Source organism: Panthera uncia, unplaced genomic scaffold, assembly GCF_023721935.1.
Source record: "Panthera uncia isolate 11264 unplaced genomic scaffold, Puncia_PCG_1.0 HiC_scaffold_1480, whole genome shotgun sequence".
Lineage (NCBI taxonomy): Eukaryota > Metazoa > Chordata > Mammalia > Carnivora > Felidae > Panthera > Panthera uncia.
Genome location: NW_026058119.1, coordinates 7,470 through 29,688, shown reverse-complemented (window position 1 = coordinate 29,688; position 22,219 = coordinate 7,470). Strand labels below are relative to the sequence as shown.

The following is a 22,219-nucleotide window of genomic DNA, read 5'->3' as shown; positions in this document are numbered from 1 at the left end:
ATCATACTGTCCACCCTTTGAATACCATGCCTTCACCAGTTTAATCACCAGCCTATCATTGTTCTTTTAAAAACCATCCTTCCAAAATAAGTTACAGAGAGGGAGACAAACCATAAGACTTTAAATACAGAGAACTGAAGGTTGATGGGATGGGGAAAATGGGAGATGGGCACTGAGGAGGGCACTAGTTGGGATGAGCACTGGGTATGGTATGTAAGTGATGAATCACAGGAATCTACTCCCGAAGCCAAGACTACACTGTATACCCCATATGTTAGCTAACGTGACAATAAATTATTTAAAAAAAAACTAATAAAAATAAAAATCCATCCTTCCAGCAGCCACATATTGGGCACATTGTGGGCAGAGAATTGTGCAAGGCCCTCAGGCAAGGCAGATGGGTCACGCAGGCCCTGCCTGCTTGGGCGCATACCCACACCTGCCGCTTTCATCGTTTAAAGCCAGCTTTGCATTTCTCCGACCTGGGTAATATTGAAAGGTTCATCAGAATTTACTAGCATAGAAATTTGTTTACAGATTGATTTTGACAAGGAAAACAGAATAATAGAACAAAATTATTTGATCCAGAGGAAAGTTCTTAATTTTTGAGGTCTAGGATACCAGGTGCCAAGGTTTCATCTCTATGATGGGCCAGCCTACAGTGCTATGCCTGGTCCAACTCTCGCCAAAGACTGTCTCATTCACACCTGAATACGATGAGGGTGTCAGACTGAGAGTGGTCTTGGGTAATGGCTTCTCAAAGTCACCAGCACTGTGGTGTCTTAGGGGCTATTAGATTTGGGGGGCTGGGGGAGATAGGAAGCTAGGGAAAATTTCCACGCAGCTATATACAGCCCTCATTTACTTTGAACATTAAAAACTGTGTTTTCAGGGGCGCCTGGGTGGCTCAGTCGGTTGGGCGTCCGACTTTGGCTCAGGTCATGATCTCACGGTCTGTGAGTTCAAGCCCCGCGTCGGGCTCTGTGCTGACAGCTCAGAGCCTGGAGCCTGCTTCAGATTCTGGGTCTCCCTCTCTCTCTGACCCTCCCCCGTTCACGCTCTGTCTCTCTCTGTCTCAAAAATAAACAAACATTAAAAAAAATTTTAAAAACTATGTTTTCAGACACAATATCAAAGAATGGGAACACAGGAGGCAGCTATTAAAATATGGTGAGCCTCGGGGCACCTAGGTGCCTCAGTCAGTTAAGCGTCTGACTTCAGTTCAGGTCATGATCTCACGGCTCGTGAGTTCAAGCCCCGCATCAAGCTCACTGCTGTCAGCACAGAACCTGCTTTGGATCTTCTGTCCCCCTCTCTCTACCCTTTCCCTGCTTGTGCTTTCAAAAAAAAAAAACAAACAAAAAATTATGGTGAGCCTCCCTTAATCACCTCACAAAGATGATGGAAGGGGAACCAAAGCAGAGACACTTTTTGTCGAACAGAAGAGGAACCCTTTGGCTCCCTGTTCGACGACGCAGATGACCTTGTCAGGATGCAGGAGACCGAAGGGGAGGGACCCAGAACAGGGAAGCCTGTCAAACATCCAGAGCCAAGATGAAAAGCAAGACAGGTGTTTCTCATAATGATCCATAAACAGATTCTGACAGTCACATTCAGGTGCGTGTTAACAAGGCTTTTCTTCCTTAAGGAATATCAAAACCAGACTGCGGATCGGGTCCAGCCAGGACACCTAAACTATGAGCAGTTTGCTGAAGGTGTCCTGCAGGGATAAAACATTAAGAAAGCTAACTCTTTATCTTCCCACTTCCTGTGGACGTAGATGTGGCTGAGGAGATTAGGGCTGACAGGATTAGAAGTTGCCATCCTGTGGCCCAGGTGTCTCCAAACTCTAAGATGTGTAGGAATCACCCGGACTGCCTGTTAAAGGCAAAATCCCACACCCCACTCCCCAGTGTCTGGCCCTACAAATGAGGACAAGATGCCACCCCACGAGGACTCTGCATGTCCACAAGCACGCCTGCCATTCGAAAGGAGCTGCTCCCTAGACTGCTATTTGAGAAACAATGACCTGATCCAAACAGCCTTTCTTCCGTAAGTGGGAAGGAAAAAAAAGGCCCAGACTAGTGAAGTGTTTTGCCCAAGCCCAACTTGCTAAGCCCAGCGCAGCCTCCACAAGGAAGAAATCTGTAAGTACGAATAGGTGTCTCACAGAACAATCCAAACTGTTGAAGGGCACAGCCCACCCCAAGGGCAGCAGACAGCAAGCCAGCTTCTTCAACAGAGCCTCTCACCAACGAAAGACCCGCAAAGGGGCCCCCTCAGAGGAAGACTGATAAGCAAATTATCACAACTGACTTCAGCAGGGCCCTGTGTTTCCACAGACTGTCCATATTCCAATCACACTGTCACCTTCACTGTCATCTCCTATTCACCTCTGACTGTGAGCACCTGCAGGGCTGGGACACAGTCCCATCCATCTCTGCCTCACCACTGCCACACAGCAGGCTTTCAGGAACAGTTTTTATTGTCAGATGAAAGCTATTACCGCCCTCTGTCTAGAATCCCTTCCAAGAGGCTGGTCCACCTGGCACACTTCCTCCCAGCCTTCTAGCCCCAGCTCAGGTGTCACCTCCTCTGAGAAACAAGTGTCCCTCCCCCCACCTGACCCAACCAGGTGTTCCCTCCTACTTCTCCCCGAGGACCCTGCACATACCTGTTAACACTTATCACACAGTTTTGTAATGATCCTGTTTACCTAGGAGACTCCTACCCAAGGACAATGATTTTGGTCTTTGAGACCACAGCACTGAGCTCAGCTTGCTATGCAGAGGTTGCTCAATATAAATGGGTACGGTAGGAAAGCTAGGAGCAAGAAACTAATCTTAAATATCTTAGTGCAGACTCAAACCCCTACAAAGTTGCAGATACACTTCACTGGGAGGGGGAAATTCCCTATTATTCCCTCTGTTCATATTTGAAAAGTCAGGTCACTGTGTCTCCAGCGCCACCATCATCAGAGAGGTATGTTGGCGGCACTCACAAAGGGGCTCACCTGTCTGTCTGTCTGTCTCTCTCTCTCTCTCTCTCTCTCTCACACACACACACACACACACACACACACACACACACACCTGTGATCCATCTTCAACATACATGGCCAGATTACCCAGAGCTTCCTGAGCCCCAGGATCCTCCCACGGCAGCCATGGTCTGTACCTTCCATGCTGTGCATGGGGCACTTATCTCTGCCCACTTTGTACTACTGTTACCTCCCCCTGGGCATCTGTAGGCAATAGTCCCCGAGGCATAGGTCAGGCAATGTGCCAAGGGAGGGACTCCAAACGTCCAGAGCTGGACGTTTGCAGGCAAAGCTGATTTCTCCTTGTGATGAGGCCGAAGCCAGACATCCAGTGGAGGCGAAGGGGCTGTCCTCCACCAGTTCTGACATGCCCCCGATAGGCAACGAACAGCTCGCCACCAGGTAGAGGGGCACTCGGTTTAAAACTCCGGGGGGTCAACTCTGTGGTTCAGACCGGACACTCCCTCACCTTTGCAAAGCGCTGCACAGTTGGCAAGGCTTGCTCCACCCTTTACGCCTCTGCGACCTCTGCCCACCGAGCTGCCAGCCAGGACCACCCGTTACACGTGCGGACACTGCTCTGAAAAGCTAAGTGACTTGCCAGAGATCAGAGTCATAAGCAGAACCGGGGAAAAAGCAAGGTGTTCACTCTCCACCCAGCACCCATTATTGCTGCCACACTGTCCACATTTATCTCCCGAACTCACAGGGGTTTCCCTCCCCTTTCCATCGGGACCTTTCCTTTTCAAATCCAGCAAACCTTTTAGGTTTTTTAAAGGGTTTTCCTAGTTGTATTTTAGCTGCTATATAACAAACCAGATTTCCTGTTTCTTTCTTGTGTTTATTATGCTCAGGATATTTTTCCTGGTGCCCTGAGAATTATTCCCATAGGAAACATTCAGCTCCTTTGGAACTCTTGACACTAAAAGCCCGTTCCCTGAGAACCTTCCTTCAGGGGCATAAACAAGGCTGGCAGCCGCTGATAAGCCCCAGTGTGGAGTAGGGAAGCGGCACCGAATTTGAGCCGTCAGGCTTGGCTCCACCACCCACGAGCTGTGCCACCCACCACCCTCAGCTTCACCTTCCTGAGACTCAGTTTCCCCATCTTTAAAATACGGAGAATAAAACCTAACTTAGTAGGTTGTTGCCAGGATTTAAGATAATGCATGCACTATACCTAGCACAGGGGCTGATGTGGCCAGCCCCTTTCCCCCCAAATCGGAGCTGATATCATCATCTCAGCTGCTTTCAGGTACAACCAAAGTTGCGTATTTTTTCTCACGCCTTGAGAATTCTGCCCATAGGAAAAACAGAGGAAGGCCTTCCGCCACGAATAACTGGAGTCATAAAGGAGAAATCAGAAACGAAGGCGTCTGCTCTGACACCTCAGGTTAAAAACAAAAGTATGATTACTCTCCTAGGGCTAAAAAGGCCTCACAAACACCCCAGTTCCCCCACTCCCGCCCCCTACACACCATCCACGGGCCTGTTATCTACAAGTCACTGAAGCTCAGGGAGTCTCATTTCCTCATCTGCAGGACAGAGATAACCTTGCCAACAGCCCGACTGCTCAGGATGACATGAGGCATACTGCTCGGGCCACCTGCACCCTGGGCCCTGGCAGTTGCCTTCCCAACCCCTAGTCCCTGCTCCTTCCTTCCTAACAGAGCCTCCATTTTGTTTGGATACGTGCCTCTCCTCCAGATCCCTCCAGAAGTGTGGCCGCCTTCCAGTCAACAGTGATTGATTCAGGGATGGACGTGCAGCCAAGCTCCAGCCAAGGAGGCATCTCGGGAGAGTGTTGGGGGGGGCCTCAGGAAGCTTCCTGGCTGCTGAGAGAGCCTGAAGTCCATCCAGTCTCTCTTCTTCCTCTGGCTGTGCTTGTCTCACTAAAACGTTTGGAAACGCTGCAGCCCTCTTATTCTCTGCAGGGGAAGCCAACCACCAAAGATAGCAGAGATGGGAAGAAACCGGGGGCCTTGCTGACGTCACTGAGCTACTGAAGCGACTGCCCCCAAACCCACCCTATCTTGAGATTCAGAATCATCCCACTGCCAACTCCAGGGGGCATGGCCCACATTGTGGCCCACAGGACTGATGGGCCTTGCAGTTTTAAAATGCATCCCTCCTGTTTGAGAAACAAGTTTTGCCAGTTAGCCAATCTGGGCTGGAGTTTGTTATTTGCAGCTGACATCATCTGGATATAACTTGCATAACCTAGAGAATATGTTAAAAATTCAAATCCTTGGGGGACACCTGGGTGGCTCAGTCAGTTGAGCGTCTGACTTGACTTCAGTTCAGGTCATGATCCCAGGGTCATGGTGTCAGGCCCTGCATCGGGCTCTGTGCTGAGTGTGGAGCCTGCTTAAGGTTCTCTCTCCCATTCTCTCTCCCTCTCTCTCTCTCTCTCTCTCTCTGTCTCTCCCTCTCTCCCTTCTCCCTCTGCCCCTTCCCCCACTCTTGCTCTCTCAAATAAAATAAATTAAAAAATTCAAATCCTTGGGCCCCACCATGGAGTACTATGTATTTTTAGCAAGTACCCCAGGTGAATTCTGATGCTCCCCAAAGTTTAAGAACCACTGCTTTAGTGGTTCTTAATGTAAAGACGCTGGGTGCAGTGCCAGGCACACAGTCAACTCTACGTGTCAGTCCCAAGTGGACTTACCTGAGAACCACCATCCCAGCTTCCTATTTCCTGTGTAAAGCTACTGTAGAAAGAACAGATGAGGGCAACAGAAAAGGGAGTGTGAGTTGTCAAACAAATCTCACCTCTTCCCACAAAATGCTGCTCTGCACAGTTTTAGGAAAACATCTGCTAACGTTCGGCCGAAACCCTCTTCCATGATGGCCTGTGTTCCTTCCTCAGCAGCTGCAGCTGGAGTCATTACCTGGGACCTCTTTCAGTGCAGACCACAGCACAGTGGCTGGCGGCCACACGTCTGGCCATCCCGGCTCTCCCAGCGGCCCTTTCAACTTTATTAAAAGGTCATTTTCCTGGCCTGGCTATTTCTTATCCTGGACTGATCACCCCCTGTGGCACCAGGAAACTGCAAGGGAAGCTGCACTTATTAGAAGCAGATAAAAGAAGGAGCTGGCTGAGCCACAGCTGACTCCTGAAATCATTGTTCTTGAAATGTCAGAGGCACAGTGTCCTTCGGGGTCATATGCTACCCACCTCACTCCAAGGGGGAAGCCAAGACCCAGGGGGATGGGACCTGGGGCTCCCATTCACCCAGCTACTTCTTGTCAGCATTAGTCAGAGTCAAGGGGTTCCTTATTGTGGCGATAGTAACAGATGGAGGGGGAGCACTTTAGCCTGCAGAAGAGGAGAATGAAGGGCAGGGCAAGCACTAATCTAGAGGGGCCTCTGCAGGATACCAGCTGCCGAGATAAGCCATGAAGACCAAAGGCAGCAAAGAACATCTCACCTGCTCTTTTTGATGTTAAGATTCTTGAGCTGGGTCTACTTAATTAATTTGGACTTTTTCACTCAAAAAATATTTGAATGACTATTTAATGGAGGTATGCACCAGGTATGCGGTGACAAGGGAAGGGGCCAGAGCTGAGGATAATAGAAAGGACCTCGATGTAACAGTGAAGACAAGGCAAATATTCACAGAACTAAAAAGCAAGTCCCACCAGAGAAAGTGTCTTCAGAAAGTCTCCCTAGCTCTACCCCAAGTTCAACTACACTTAGGCACCCATCATTCTGTGCTCCCCCACAGCCTGAGCACTGCATTGTAACTTCCCACTCATGCACCTGTCTCTCTGTCTTCTCCAGTAAGGGGCCCATCATCTGTTCATCTCTAGCACAGGTCCTGGGACAAGGACACGTGCAGTGAATGCTGGTTGCTGACATGGGTAAATGGATGGATGAGTGGATGGATGGGGATGCCAAAGAATTCTGGCTAGGGAATCAGGGAGGGCTCCCTGAAAGGCTGAGGCACCTGAGCTGGATCGTGAAGCATCTAGACAACTGGAGATGAATACAGGACCCACTTCATCCAAAGTGCCCAGTACCATCTTAGGCAGAAAGCTAGTGCCTTAAAGCTACCTGGATGAGTTTATTCCCAAATGGGCTTTCCGAAGGGAAGGAAGCTGGGTTCGTTTCCCACAGTCTTTTGTTTCTCCCTAGGTAAACAGAAGCAACTCCTAAATAGTAATTAAACTGATAAACTAAGGGAAAGTTAACTGCCAACCAGTCTCTACAAACACAAAGGCACTTTGGCAGAATGAGGACACCCCAATTCTACTTGGGGTAGATATGTAGTTTTCCAAGATATATTCAGTGACGAGGGCAATGTATGTCATCCCCCCTACATGTGTTATCTGTATATAGAAATACTGGAAGGATATCTAAGAAACTAATAAAAAGGATTACCTGTGTATAAAGGATTATATCATTTAGCACCGACACTGGGACATTTTTGGGGGTGAAGGAGGGTGTTACTGATCATTCACTGGGATGGAGAACACAAACGAAGACTGTCATGGAAAAACTGGAACATTATGTTCAGTCTGCCTATAGGGGCCAGGCTGGAGGAGGGGGTGATGTGGACATCACTGGGGTAAGAATGAAAGTTTTCAATGCATACATTTTTATAGTGTTTTGATTTCTGAACCATGTGTATGTATCAACTATCCTAAAATGTAATCATCTTTTTCATGGGAATTTAAAAAGCTAAGGAATTTGGCCTTCCAACTCTGCAACATAGGAAGCTCATGTGGGATAGCCACCCTGAAGAGCACCGCTAGATACAAAATGAACTCACTGCTCAGAGCACAGCCCTTCTGCAGCATGCAATAAAACAGCCCTGAGAGAAGTGAGCCGTACATGGCCTAAAAAGGCTTTGACTCCGTGCAGGGCCAGCTGAGATGGGGAACATCAGGGGAATATAAACAGTGTGAGACGGACATAAAGCAGTTCAGGTTTTACACAATCATGGCAACAAAGTGAGATTGATTCGGGACTGAATGAAGCTCTTTATATTGTTTCTACTTAAAAAGGAAATGTATTGACTACAGTCCTCCTCACAGATTTATCTTTCCTGACATCAAGCACATTCATAACCTATTTTAAATTCCAAGGAACAATGCTGGGGTTTAGGAAAGTGAATACCAGTGTGTTTCACCAGAACGTTTGGAGGCTGGGGAGAAGCTTCTCTGACTTTTAATTGCTCAGGAAACAGGCACAATGTAGATGTTTTTCTTATCAGCCATAACTTCAAATTAGAAAACAGCTTATCCAGTATGTCTAAACTTCAGAATGCATCTTCCGTTGGAAGAGCCACTTTGGAGCCATTTAGAGACCATGCGTGGTATCATTTTGGCCTTCAATCTCTTTTATAACCATCTCCTCCTTTCAGACATCTGAGACGTCACAACGACTTCTCAGACCCAGGCCTTCTCCCTACCTGGACTAGAGAACATCTTGCCTCCTGCCTCCAGGCACCACCAGGCACTGACCTTCCCGATGCCAGCCTGACCACGTCCCATCATGAACCCTTCAGGGGCTCTGTGTAGCCTTTAGGATTGCAAGGGCATACAATTTATCATCCAAACAGGGACACGTGAGAGCGAAGGGAGCACTATTAACAATCACGTGGGGACAACAGGCAAAGCCACCCTGGGGAACTGGAATGTGAGGCCATCCTACTGTGGGATAAATCCAATCCCTTTAACATAGCTTGAATTCAGGACTCTCCACATCTGGCCCCAACTTACCTTTCCAGTCTTTTTGATCCGGACCATATCACAGGGTCCAATCATAATGGACTTGCAGTTACCCAGCATGCCTTGGACCTTACTACATCCATGCATTTGTTCACACATCTCTCCCTCCTGCCTCCACCCCACCCATATCCCCTACCAGTCCATAATGTCCCCCTTCCCCATCTATGTAGATCTAACTCCTATCCTTCCTTCAAAACCTAAGTCAATTGGTACCATTCTTTCCTGCATTTATTCAACATAAATCTGACTGCTCACTCTGTGAGGTACATAGTGAACAAGACTGAAAAAAATAAACCTCTTACTGAAAAAAACAGACCCCCTGGGCAAGGGGGATGTAAGGGTGTGGAGAATTGTGATCATTGGTACTAAGGACGGATACCGGGTGATTTGCTGCAAAGTTTACTGTTATGGCAGAGTCATACCCGCCCCCCACAAGGCTGTGAGCTCCTTGAGGACAAAGCCCAAGAGGCCCCATCTTACAGCCCTACTGAACCTACCGTACACCCTTGCTGAGTAAAGAATTAATATTAAAGAAGCTTACTTAGTTGGTTTGAAGACAGTTTCCTAACAACCAATTCTGAGTCCTCCATGAATCTGTATGGGATCAAAGGGAAACCTGGTTTGCCAACGACCTTAAAGAAACACCCCAGGTCCTACGGCTATGACTCTCATTCGACACTGATGCTGGAGGGGAAGTGAAGTCACCTGGTTCAATCCTACGCTGCTTCTCCAAAGGTTAAGTGACTCATCCAAGGTCACACAGCTAGTTAGTGACTAAAGCACTGGAAAGATGATGCAGGAAGCCTAGAATTGAATGACTGGAAAAATGACAGAAGCACTCACTGGGGCTGAGGGCATCTGGAGGAGGGAGGTGACCCTGCTAGCTGGAGGGTGGGGCCAGGCGATGGAATGGAAGTAGGGGGTCATTCCTGTCAGCGAGGCCAGCAGGGGAAAGGCACTGCAGTAGGAAGCTCAGCCAGGGAGGACTAGCTGGAAACCAGGGTTCCAAAGGGAGGTGAAAATCTTACCTGGTGATGTACACCATCCGGGACCAGGGCACAGACACACATTCTCTGTGTCCAACCTGGAAGAGGGGCCCGAAGTGAGAGCAGATGGGGGTGAAGAGGCAGACTTTCCTCAGGACTGCCCGAGTGGTGCCCTCCCAGGGGAGGGGGCTGCTCTGTCAGACCTCTCGGGCACCCGCAACGCTCAGCTGAGCTGCTCAGAGAAGCTCACATAAAGGCCAAGGGTCCTGGGGCTTCCCCAAATTTGTTTGCTGTTCTGCCCTACGTGGCATGGGGCAGACCAGAGTTAAAGAGTAACCAGTAACAGAGGAGGCCGGCAAGCAGCAGAGTAGTGCCCAAGTTGCATCTGCAACATGTATACCCTGTCCTCAGACCTTTCCGATGGGGCGTAGTCACAGTCATAATTTAATAAAGGCATTTTGAATTACACAATTCACCGGACCTGAGTTATTTCAGTTACACACAGAGAAACAACCGAATCAATTCTCGGCAGCCCAGACTGGACCCCGGCCCCCTCTCACCTGCTGCAGCTCATCTGCAGCCCTGAGCCACCCCGGCCTGTCACACCTCACTGGAATTTTTCTTCCTGGCCTCCACTCATCACAACCACCATGGCAGCCTCTCAGGGTTCAGTCAGTGGGGGGGCCAAACTGCAAACATCCACTAAGGTACAAAGTAAGTCCCTGAAGGTAAGGGAACCACTCGAGTTCTTCAGATGGGCTTTCCAAATGGCCTTCCACCAGCCCTATGCTCTGGGGTAAAAACATAACCAGGTCCCCAAAGGGCAAGGTTCCTCAAGCTCAGCACATTGACATTTGGCACAGGATACTTCTTTGATGTGGGCTGTCCTGTGCATCGTAAGTAGTTTAGGAACATGCTGGCCTCCACCCACTAGAGGCCAGTAGCACCCCTTATACGTTGTGATAACCAAAAATGTCTCCTCCAGACATTGCCAAATGTCCCGTGGGGGTAAAAATGCCCTCTGCTGAGCACCATTGCCAAGGGATGACTCCTAAATGTGCTATTCCATACACCTCCAAATACTCAGGTACCTGGAGCTCCTAGTCCTACAAAATAGCTTGGGCGTTGAAGGCGGAGCTTTGGATTGGGTGGACCTGGGTTGGAGTCTGGGCACTATGTCTTATTAACTCTGTGACTTTAGGTAGGTCACTTAGCTTCATTGAACCTCGGTTCCTTCATCTTTAAAATGGGAGCAATAAAATAGCACCTACCTCATGGGGAGGCCCTGGCAGTTCTATAAAATGACATGTAAAGATTGCCTGGCACAATAAATGAATTTAACATTCAATAAATGTTAGTGGTTATTTATGGGCCTGGGAAATTCCTTTTAGCCAAGTCTAGAGTTTAGTCTTCTATTTCTGTGGCTTCTGATCTTCCCCCTTCTTCCTATGCCCTTTCCACCTGTTAAATGCCTTTGGTCTTAACCTTTGGTCTTAAAGAATCCTTCATGCTGGTTCAAAGGCATCTGAGGTTAAAGTGGAGGAAAGAAAACACACACACACACACACACACACACACACGCACGCACGCACGCACACAGAGGACCTTTCAGATCCAACCCCTGCCCAGACCAATTCTCTAGACAAAGGTTTCCATTGTTGTCTAAAAACAAACTTTTCCACAGGGAGGCCTTAAAAGAGCCTCAAGTCTCCAAGCCTCCAGATTCTTCTACTTCTCATCCCCATCCTGCCCAGATCCTGGCATATCCCTTCTCTTTGTGGGGCCTCAGTCTCCTAATCTGATAAATAAGGGCTCTAGACCCCGAGGAGTTCTAAGTGTCCCCTGTTCCCATTCTCCAAGATGCCATACCGTATCAGAATGCTGTGCGTGGATGGCAGCTGGGTTCACATTTTAAGTAAGTGCTTAACTAGGAATAAGGGTCAGAAAGACAAATTATTCTCTTTTTCCCTGCGTTCTCCCAAGAGCCAGCAGAATATAGTATTTACAGACTACAGAAGTGGGTATTTGTTGCCAATGGAATCAGATCTGAATAAAACGAAATCCTGTCAGACTACTGAGGCCTTGAGCAAATTAACTCATCTCTTTAATACCATTGCCTTCTCTGTAAAATGGGATAATAATAGAGGCAGAAATGATGTAAAGACAAACGTCAGGAAAGCAGCTGGTACAGAGCTGGTATACACACTAGGTATTCAAAACACATATCCCTTCCCTTCTAGACTCTATTTTCAATTGTGTAACTCCATGTCATTCCCCTCTTCTGGAAAGTCCTTCCTTCTCTGCTTTGTGTAGGGCTCTGTTCAAGTCCTCCTCTGCCAGGAAGCCTTCTCTGCATGGACTCTGTTTCTAAAGGTCCAAGGCCATAAGTTTCCCAAAGACTGGCTTGGGGAGGGGAGAAGGGGAAGAAGTTCCCTGCCCTGAGAATTTCCTTTCTGCAAGTTCAGGAAGATTAACCCCTCCCCTGCTCCACCCCAGAACGGAGAACTGACCGCAACATCTGTGTAGGCTTAAAGCTTACACACTCATTATGACAGAGTCTCATAACCACCCTGAGATGGGCAGGATGAGTCGGGACAGCATTCTCTCCCCCGCAACTCCTCATCCAACTTGGCCACCAAGAGTCCCTCTCCCTATTGCTCTCTGCCTACTCACTCCAGCAAAACAAGGAAGAAGATTATGTGGTTTCTTCTCTCCCCTCCATCGGAGGGCCTTACAAATCTCCAGCCCAGACCTTCTCTTTGCCCAAGTCCTAGGACTGTGATGACTCCACAGTCTCTATGAGCTTGAATCATATGGCAGAAATGCCTACTGACCAAAAACTGGAGCTCAGGAGATGAATGAATTGGTCCAAGGTCTCACCCAGTTCAGAGGCAGGGCTGGGTTAGAACACGGGTCTTTGGGCTCTGGACACACCGGGCCTCTGCCCACACCCTCTTTCCCACCAGCTGTGCCTCCTCCTGTCTTAGGTACCATGATTCTCCCAGGCTGGGAAGCTTGCAGTCACCTCTGCCTCCTCCCCTGCCTTATTTCTCTCATCCTCTTATCACCAAGACCGATAGCCCTTTGTGATAAGGGCCTGCAGACAGCCCCACCCTCCCAGGCTCACTGCCTGGTCCTGATCACCTCATGACAAGGACCTAGGCTGAACTCCTCAGAAGCCCATTCTACACACAAGAGCCAGATTCCTCTTCCTTCAACATGCCTTTTCCATGCCACTCTCCTGTCCACCAACCTGCCCCTTAGTCCCACTGGATCAAAGCTCTCCTGCCCAACACACCTGGGAACTTAGTTCACCCACTTCCAGCCCACCTGGTTTTGCCCCGCTCCCTTATACAACCCTCCCCTCTCTCCCGGATGATCTCCTGGCTCCCTCCCTAGACCTTTGACCACGTTGCTCCCCTCCTTTAGCAAGTCTTCCCTCCTCCCCTTTTCCCTATCCTATTGGTCCTTCTAGGCTCTGCCCAAGACCCATCCATGAGGACACTTCCCCAGACCTCCACAGCCCACAGCAGTCTCTGATTCCTCTGCACACAGTCACCACCACACAGTTAAAGGCCTAAGCCTGGTGTCCTCTTAGCCTCGCGTTGTCACTGTACTTACTGCCTGAGCTGTATGGGCTTTACCTCATCACCAAACCACAAATGGCCACCCAACTTGGCCATGTTCCTTCCACCTCCAACCTCAGCCTGGCATTCATTCCACAAATATTATCTGAGTGACTCTAATGTGCCAGAGAGTCCTTGTCCTTGTTCTTAAAACCCTTCTTACCCTTCAAGCACATCTTAAATGCCACCTGCTCTGTGAATCCTTCCCCAACCTCCCGCTGTTGCCCACCCCCCCTCCCCCTGCAAAGGAGTTTTCATCTCTCTGCTCACCTTAGGACCTCCTGGTTGTCCTCCAGCCAATCTCCCTGCCTCCCCCATGTCCTCCCTAGATCCAGACCTTCTTTTCCTTACCCATGGCTAGGCCTCCTACAATATCCTATACTAAGAAGATGCTCAATGAATAGCTTTCACAGTGAACTGAACGAAACAAAATCTGCCCAATTCTCTGGCCAGTCTGGGCTCCTGGGTGGCCCCAAGCTCTGTACATCCAAGTGACCTCTTACTGTTCTTCCAAGACTGGATTTGGGCCCGGACTGAATCAAATGACCTCTTATCATTCTTTTAAAATTAGGTTTTCCTCTTTAATTACACCTTATCTAACCACATTCTATGTGGATTCTAATTACATAATTACTTCAAGCTCTGGGACTTCAGAAAAAGAAAGAAAGAAAGAAAGAAAGAAAGAAAGAAAGAAAGAAAGAAAGAAAGAAAGAAAAGAAAGAAGTGTGTATGATTACATAGGTAAGTAAACACATCAAATATGCATATTTATATATACTATATATCATTTTTCTGTTCATATACAATTTTGTAACCCAGAAAACATAGCCCATGGAGGTGTCTGAATCACATTAAGGTAAAAAATCTCACTGGGTAGGAGGAGATGAAGGAGAACTTCATGGAGAGCCTAACCCTGAGATGGGCTTTGAAAGGGGCTTGAAGTCAGTTGCCAGCCCCCCCCCCCCCGCCCTTCTGCAATGAAGAGGGGGGTGCGTGTTTGGGCACAGTGGACTTTGAAAGCATGATCCCCCTGGACCCAAATACCCACCTTCTCTGAATCCAGGCTCTCACTGGACTCTCTTCCCTTGGGGTACGTGTGCACACTTCTCTCCCTAAGTCCACCCTGCAGGCAGGGGCCCTATCTCTTCCATCTTGGTATTCGCAATCCTCAGTCCCTCCCCAAACCAGTAGGGGCATCTAGCAGACCCTCCCCCCACCTTATATTCCCACCTTATTAAAGTATTGACCTCTGCCACTACACTAAGCCTTCTCATGCCACCCTTTGCATGTTCTGGTGCCCCTGCCTTTATCAGGAATGCCCTTCTCTTCCAGCTCCCCCCACCTCCACGGTGGCCTCCACTGCAGCTGGTACTTGCCCTAATTTAGTGTTTATCACACCTGGGCACAAAAACCCTTTCATGTGCCTACCTCTCCCTTCAGACCAGTGGCCACCAAGCTTTTTGATCACACTTTCCTGTTAGTAAAATAGCTTTGAGCATATTTACTTATAAGTTAATTATAAAATCTGTACTACTATAAATAGGAAAGTTACATCTTTCTTATATTTGAATTGAAGAGTAAATAGAACTTTAACTGATGTTTTCTTCCTGCCACTCAATCCATCTCTTGAGAGCTCACCCACTGCTCTAGATTAGGAACAACGTGAGGACAGCAGGGGTGTTTTGTTCTCTTTGTATTCCCAGAATCTGCTACAGAACCCAAAACTTCGTAAATGAATTAACTGACACTCAGAAAGTGAGCCCCTTCTGTGGGCCAGGCACATGCTGGGCTCTGGGGACAAAATGTAGATGAGAAACAGCCCTGGCCACTGTCATCATAGATCCTACAGACTTCTGGGGCAGGGGGTGGGGGTGGGGGGGCGGGGAAGGGGGGAGACAAACAATGGTTTTCCACACAAGTCTAACAAAGCAGCCGAGACAGATGCTGTGAAGAATGTTCTGTCCAGAACCACTGAATCATGAAAGCCTCCAACAGGAAGCTTTAACCTGCTCCAGAGGACTGCAGAAGGCTTCCCCGGCAACATGCTCCTGCAGGTGACATCTGAGGATGACCAGAGCTACCTAGGTAAAGGGAGGAAAGAACACTCCAGGCAAAGAAAATTGCACAGGCAGAAGTCCGAAGGCTGGATGGAGAAGCGTAAGTGCCAGGGACTAACAGGCCAATAAAACAAAATGAATGAATGAGCCCCCAAAGGATGGCGAGTTCTCTTCCCCATTACTCCTCCCTACTTATCAAAACAGACCTTAGCTACCAATCTCTGAAGGGGTTGCTCAGTCCCAATACTGTCCAGCCTCTGGGCCAAGCAGGCAGGTGGGGTAGGCCTCCCAGTCGGTCCTGCCAGCAGTGGGGTCCCCGCCCCTTCTGAGGAGCCCCAAAGCCCTAGGAAGACACTCTTGAAAACCATGCATGTTGCCATGGGCACCACCAATCAAAGACTCCTAGGCAGTTTAATTTTTTAAAGAGAGTGTTAAATATTTTACATCTTCTAACAGTACTGTTTCTTTCTTGCTACAATGGAAAGGAACACCCAGAAAAAATACCAATCTGCAAGACAGCCCAAGGAGGTGCACACACTGTCATCAAGGGTAACCTCTGGATTTCCTGGCCGCCCCAGTATATTTTCCTGGAGGGAACAACCTGGGGAATCCAGAACCACAGCCACAAAACCCCTTCTCTACTGGAGCTCCTTTGACCCCAGGAAGGGAAAATTATTCACAACGATGCTTCAGGTGAGTGTTGAAATAGCCCACGACCTTAATAATTCAAGACAAAACCAAGACCGTAGATTGTAATGTAGGCTGGCGGGCTGTGGGGCCTCCTCCTGCAGCTGTCTTCAAGAGGAGCCATATCTTCTATCAGCGCTCAGACATGACTAACATTTCCCAGTTCCTGGGGGGCCTCACCCCCTCACACCTGCCAGTGTTGGCTCAGTAATGCACCATATTCAACATAAAGGTCCCACAAAGCAAACACAAAACCATCTTAAAAGGCCTGAGACTGTCTTGGCCCAGGCTCGCAGGCCTGGCAACCTGTCAGCAGCCACCATCCAGCCCTGCTTAGGCCCTCGGCCCTCCCGAGTCCCAGCTCTCTCCAGCTACTCTATTTTCCATCCCTGGTTGAGAGTTTTCTTTCTCGGGAGACACTATTCATTTTGTCCTGCTTAAAGCAGCCCAGTTCCTACTTTTGCCTTGGCTTCTCTATCCAGATCCCTGGCCTGCTCTCAAGCCCACTGCCCAGACCCCCGGGGCAGTGACAGATCTCCTAGCTCCAGTTCTGGCCTGTCTCACCTCCCCACTGGCTGCAGGAACCTCTCCTATCTCCAGGCTGCTGTGCGCACCGTCTATAAAAAGAAGCGCAAGCACAGAAGGGGCGGCAGTGTATATGTTACAGCAGCCTGGGAAAAACTCCCAAACATCAACATAACACGAAAATGTTTACATTGTCCCCCTCGATTTATCATAAATAGCTACAACCCCTGACCATCATTCTGTGCTCACAGGAAGCAGTCACCCAACACTGGCTCTGCCCCCACTAAAGACAAACCCTACATGGAGAAAAGCAATCTGCAAATGAATTATCTATTTACGCATCAGCCTAGGAAACTGCTCCTAGGCACAGCTGCCAGGCTCCACACAAAGGGAAACTGTTTGGATTTCAAAAGATATGTCCTTGTGACCCTTGACACTGGGAAACAAAATTCCAAGGCTGGCCTACAATCTGCTGTTAATAATCGATGCATAAGGCATGATAAAAATGAGTATGAGTTTGCGCATTGACACGAGGACAATTCTGGGATCTTCTAGGCACCCATTCCTGTCACAGCGGCTCTGAGCTAGAACATCATCCATGAATGGTGGAAAGCCGAGGCACAAACAAGAAGGAGATTGGCAGAGCCAATCTTACAGGTTAAGGCACAAGTACTCAGTACCCCTGATCATTGGTCCTCAGGCAGCACGTTTATGCCACGTTGAGAATCCAGGTGGCCAGGAACAGTCTCCACACAGGTCAGTCCTGGGTCCACCATCACTGGCCACCTGACTCCAGGTCTGTCACCGGCCCTGCTCTACTACCTGCCCTATGTGCCTCGCTTGGGTGAAGTGAGATGCCATGTGGGACATGCACGTCTAGAGCACGGTCACAACCCCCATGCCCATGCACTCCGTCACACTAAAACCTTCCTACTTCAAAACCGAAACAAACTGCCGAATACCTGCTGGGGAAGACAAGGGCCCCGAGCTCCTGGTGTTGAGGAGGAACCACCCCCCCCCCCCAACACACACACAAGGAGGGCAGGGGCCATGTCTACATGTTCACCAATACCTGTTCAAAGGATGAAATGAGTCCATGGCTATTAAAGCATTTAAAGTTCCACGTGCAAGCAGGGATGCACCTATGAAATGGGGCACCCTCCCAGCCCTGGGGCTAGCATCAGAGCTCTCTTTCTCCTCATTCAGCAAAACAGGGCACTTGGAGCCGCACCATGCCACACCAGATGGACCTGCTTGAAAGAGTGAGCAAATCGCCAAGCGACAGAAACCTCAAAGAAAAGCCAGGATCCAACCGCCAAATCACCCAGGATCTGTCCCTTCTCTCTGCCTCTGGCACATCTCCCTGCTCCATGGGGATGATGGCAAATGTCTGCAACTTCACCCCTCTGAGGTAGAAATACAGTAGGGGGAGAAGCAATGTTTGGGGACAGGAGAAAGGACCATGGGTAGAAGCAGACCAGGAGGAAAGGGACATCAAAGGGATCCTTGTTCAAAAGCCAGCGATGAGAACTGGGACTCAGAGGGCTTCGTCAACATGCTGGCATTTTTATATCAGCTCTCATGCCCAGAGCAGCTCGTGGCTTAGAAACATTCAGTTCTGTGTCCCTCTCCAGGTGGTTGGTCAACTCTGCAAACACAGCCCCGCCTGCCAATGTTCTTTCTTCCACTTTTCGGTCTCCCGTTTGAAAATGTCTCCTTGAGGGGTGTCTGGGTGGCTCAGTCAGTTGAGCGTCCGACTTCAGCTCAAGTCACGATCTCATGGTTCGTGAGATCGAGCCCCACATCAGGCTCGCTGCTGTCAGTGCAGAACCTGCTTCAGATCCTCTGTTTCCCCTCTCTCTCTGCCCCTCCCCAGCTCACATGTGCGTGCTCTCTCTCAAAAATAAATAAACATTAAAAAATAACAATAATAATAAAACAACATAAATTTAAAAAAAGAAAATGCTTCCTTGACTCCGCCAATAACTTCTATCCACCTTCTCATTCTCAACATAGCAAGCAGAACGTGTCAGGCACAGTTCTAAAGATTTGCATTATTGGATCACCCACAATGCCATGAGGTAGGTACTTTCTCCATTTTACAGGCAAGGCACCTGAGGCACAGATTAGTAACTTGCTCTAGGAAGCGACAGAGCCAGGATGTGAGCTCAGGCAGCCTGAGCGCAGAGACCACGCCCTCAGTCAGTCCACTCCCCACCTCACTTCCCAGCAAGAAGAGCCACGCTCCAAGAGAAGAGATCTGTTCCCAGCTCAGGCCCATCCCGCTACAGGACCTTAAACAAACAGCTTTTCTGTGCATCAGCTGCCCCAACTGTGAAACAAGGCTAATCGCAGACGGTCTAAAAACACAGAATCTTAGCTCTGCAGGCCAGCACAGCCTGCCTAAGAGAACCTCTTGAGGTGAAGGGAACATACAGTATCTGTGCTGTCCACAAGGCAGCCACTAGTCACGTGTGTCTACTGAGCACTGGAAATGGGGCTTCTGTGAATGAGAAACTCAATTTTCTTTTATTTTTAAAGATTTTTTTTTTAAAGTAATCTCTGCACCCAGCATGGGGCTCAAACTCACAATCCTGAGATCAAGAGTCACGTACTCCGCTGACTGAGCCAGACAGGCGCCCCAAGAAACTGAATTTTAAACTGTATTTTATTTTAATTAATTTAAACATAGGTAGCCATATATGGCTAGTGGCCACCACACTAGACAGTTCAGCTGTAGTCTATAAATTCTACGAAGGCAGCTGCTGGTTCTCTGTGGTCACCGCTGTATTTCCAGAGCCCAGCACAGACCCCGGTCTGTGGCTGGTGCTCAGTGATTCTTTGTTGAACAACTCAAAAGCAAAGAACTTTTTAGGTGTTCTAATACGACTTCATCTCCTGCCCAGGGATTGACTTTCCAGGTTCCCTGGTCAACAGACATCCAACCTTGGCTTGATAAGGAGCCCAGGGCTTCCCAAATGCAGTACAGCAAGGAATGGCTCTCGTGATAGAAAGTGCTTCTATCAAGCCAAATTTATCTCCCTAAAATTTCAACTTACGAGTCTTGGCACATTAGCTCACAGGTTTAGGAAAACCAAAATAAATGATGAAAAAGCACTTAAGTATTTGTAAGCACTACAAACACAGGATTAGGTGTGTAATTCACTTTCTTAGTTAAGATGGATCTGATCTCAACTCGTAACAGTATGAGGCCGATTAAACAAATGCGTGACTATGATCTACTTGGAGGAAACAATCCTCTAGTGTCAAGGCTGTGGTACAGAACTGCTATGGCTGCTGACTCTACCATCATTGCACTTGACATCTGAGCCCCCTGCTCCAAAAGTGAGTCAAGGAGTGTGCAGCTGGACTCCCAAAAAGTGAGGCCTCGTTCTCCAAGCAGGGTCTGGGAACTCTGGCAGAGCGACTCACATTTTCATATTCCCTGATGTACACTAAGTGGAAAAGCCTAACGTGTACCATACACCTGCTATGCACCAAGGATGATATCACACACAAAGAGGACTACGATGTGGCCCTCACAAGGAGCCCAGTCTACAAAGACTGAGAGGTCAAGTTTGCAGAGTACGGACTGCGCAAGGCACCGAACTACCATCAGGATAAAGACGTATAAGCCAAACACAGTCAATCCAGTGTGACAAATGTCGTAACAGATGTATATACAAAACACTGACCTGGCTGCCTGAGAAGACATACCTGGAAGGATCTTAGCACCATGCGTTGACACAGCAGGTATTCAGCGCAGTGAATGGAATCAAATCTTGACCGATAGCCCATTTTAAGGCTGGGGAAACCAAGACCCAGACAGGTTAAGTGACTTCTAAAGGTGACTCAGGTCATTAGTGATAAGCCTAGAGACAGCATCTGAGTCTCGTCGATCTCTAGCCCAAAAGCCTACAACGCTGTCTCATGGCGCTCCCTACCCTACACGGCACAGGGAGAATGGCAGGATCTGTTGCCAGTTACTACATCTACCTCAGAATAAACAACGGATTTATCTTTGTAAGATTGTATGTTTGGGACTCTCTTGAAATCTTACGACTAACAGTAGCCATACCATCTTAGAAACGCGTGTTCAATCAGTTAACAAACATTTCTTGGGAATATACGATATATCAGGTACCAGTTTAAGGGCTTGGATAAAGAGATGAAACTTCTGGTCAAATCAGAGGATTAAAACACCCATATTTATCCCTGCTCTCTCCCAGAACCCCACCAGAAAAATTTGATTTTTAATGGAAAGGAAACAACAGCAGACAAGATACATCAACAAAACTCTGGAAGACAGAGAGCTGACCACCATGCAGTAGCTGATTCAGGTTTCTGCTCTGCTAAGTGCAAGCAGGGGAAGAAACCACTAAACAAGAGGGGACTAATGCCACAGAAACAGGAGAAGCCTCAGGAATTGGAGGCACCAAGGACTGAGAGGGGAGGGGACAGGGGCTAAAAAGAGACTCTGCTAAAAGTTGTTCAAGGAGCGATTCCAGCCCAGGGTCTCCCTGCCTGCAATCTGCTCAGTCTGATTTCCCTCCCTCAGGAAAAAGGTAGAGATTCACTGTTTAGGCAAACTACAAGAGAGACTCTGATTCAGACACAGCTGAGGGAGGGGAATAGCTGAGAGAGGAAGGCAGAGAAGGGGGCAACCTTCAGAAAAGGACAGAGGGAGTGAAAGTCTGCATACCAAACAGGGTACCCAGCCTCCTTTGCCATCAAGGCTCCCAGAATGCAGGACAACCAGGCTATTAAACCCCCAGGCAACATTCTTCTCCAGGAAAACCCAACATCCCCACGGAAAAGATCTATAGGCACTGACATTTAGGTGTCACCAGCAGGAAAAAAGCAGGCTCTCTTCTGGAACCCTACAAGGAAGTTAAGCCCCCTTCCTTGTCACACAGATGCCCAATCAGCATTTTAGTATTCACTCTTAAAATATAAATGGACAGGGAAGGCTCCTATGGGAAATTCAGTAACCAAAACAAGCAGGAAAAGGGGCTTGGAAGAAACAAAGACAAAGCAGGAAACAACAGAAAAACACCAAACAGAACAAAACAAAACAAACTCAAAAAACAAAAACCTGGGGCACCTGGGTGGCTCAGTCGGTTAAGTGTCCGATTTTGGCTCAGGTCATGATCTCGCAGTTCATGGGCTTAAGCCCCACGTTGGGTTCTGTGCTGACAGCTCAGAGCCTGGAGCCCGCTTCGGATTCTGTGTCTCCCTCTCTCTCTATCCCACCCCCGCTCATGCTCTGTGTCTCTAGCTCTCAAAAATAAATAAACATAAAAAGAATTTAAAAAAAACACACACACAAAACCCAACATAAGTGAATTTATTGCACCTATGAAACAAGATGCTATTAAAAAAAAAAAAAATGACCACTAGAGAAGTAACTAGGGAGTTCTAGAAAGTAAACACGGAAGTGTGTTTCATGCAAAACCACGAAAACAAAATTTAAAAATTCAAAAGAGTTAAGGAAAAGCTGAAGATGTCTCTCAAAAAGTAAAATACGGGCACCTGGGTGGCTCAGTTAGTTAAGCATCTGGCTCT

General features: G+C 48.3%; 1 long non-coding RNA gene across 2 annotated transcripts; it reads right to left on the bottom strand.

Moving 5' to 3' along the window:
• Window positions 1-1,700: 1,700 nt before the first annotated feature.
• Window positions 1,701-21,701, bottom strand: LOC125917101 (uncharacterized). 2 transcript variants are annotated; one of them, XR_007456094.1, is made up of 5 exons: window positions 20,372-21,701; window positions 9,802-9,857; window positions 9,315-9,367; window positions 5,706-5,748; window positions 1,701-4,965 (listed from the first exon to the last, which is right to left on the bottom strand). It is a non-coding gene; the product is annotated as an uncharacterized LOC125917101 (long non-coding RNA). The 2 variants fall into 2 exon arrangements; XR_007456093.1 differs by lacking the exon at window positions 1,701-4,965 and having other exon boundaries at window positions 4,975-5,748.
• Between the last annotated feature and the right edge of the window lie 518 nt (window positions 21,702-22,219).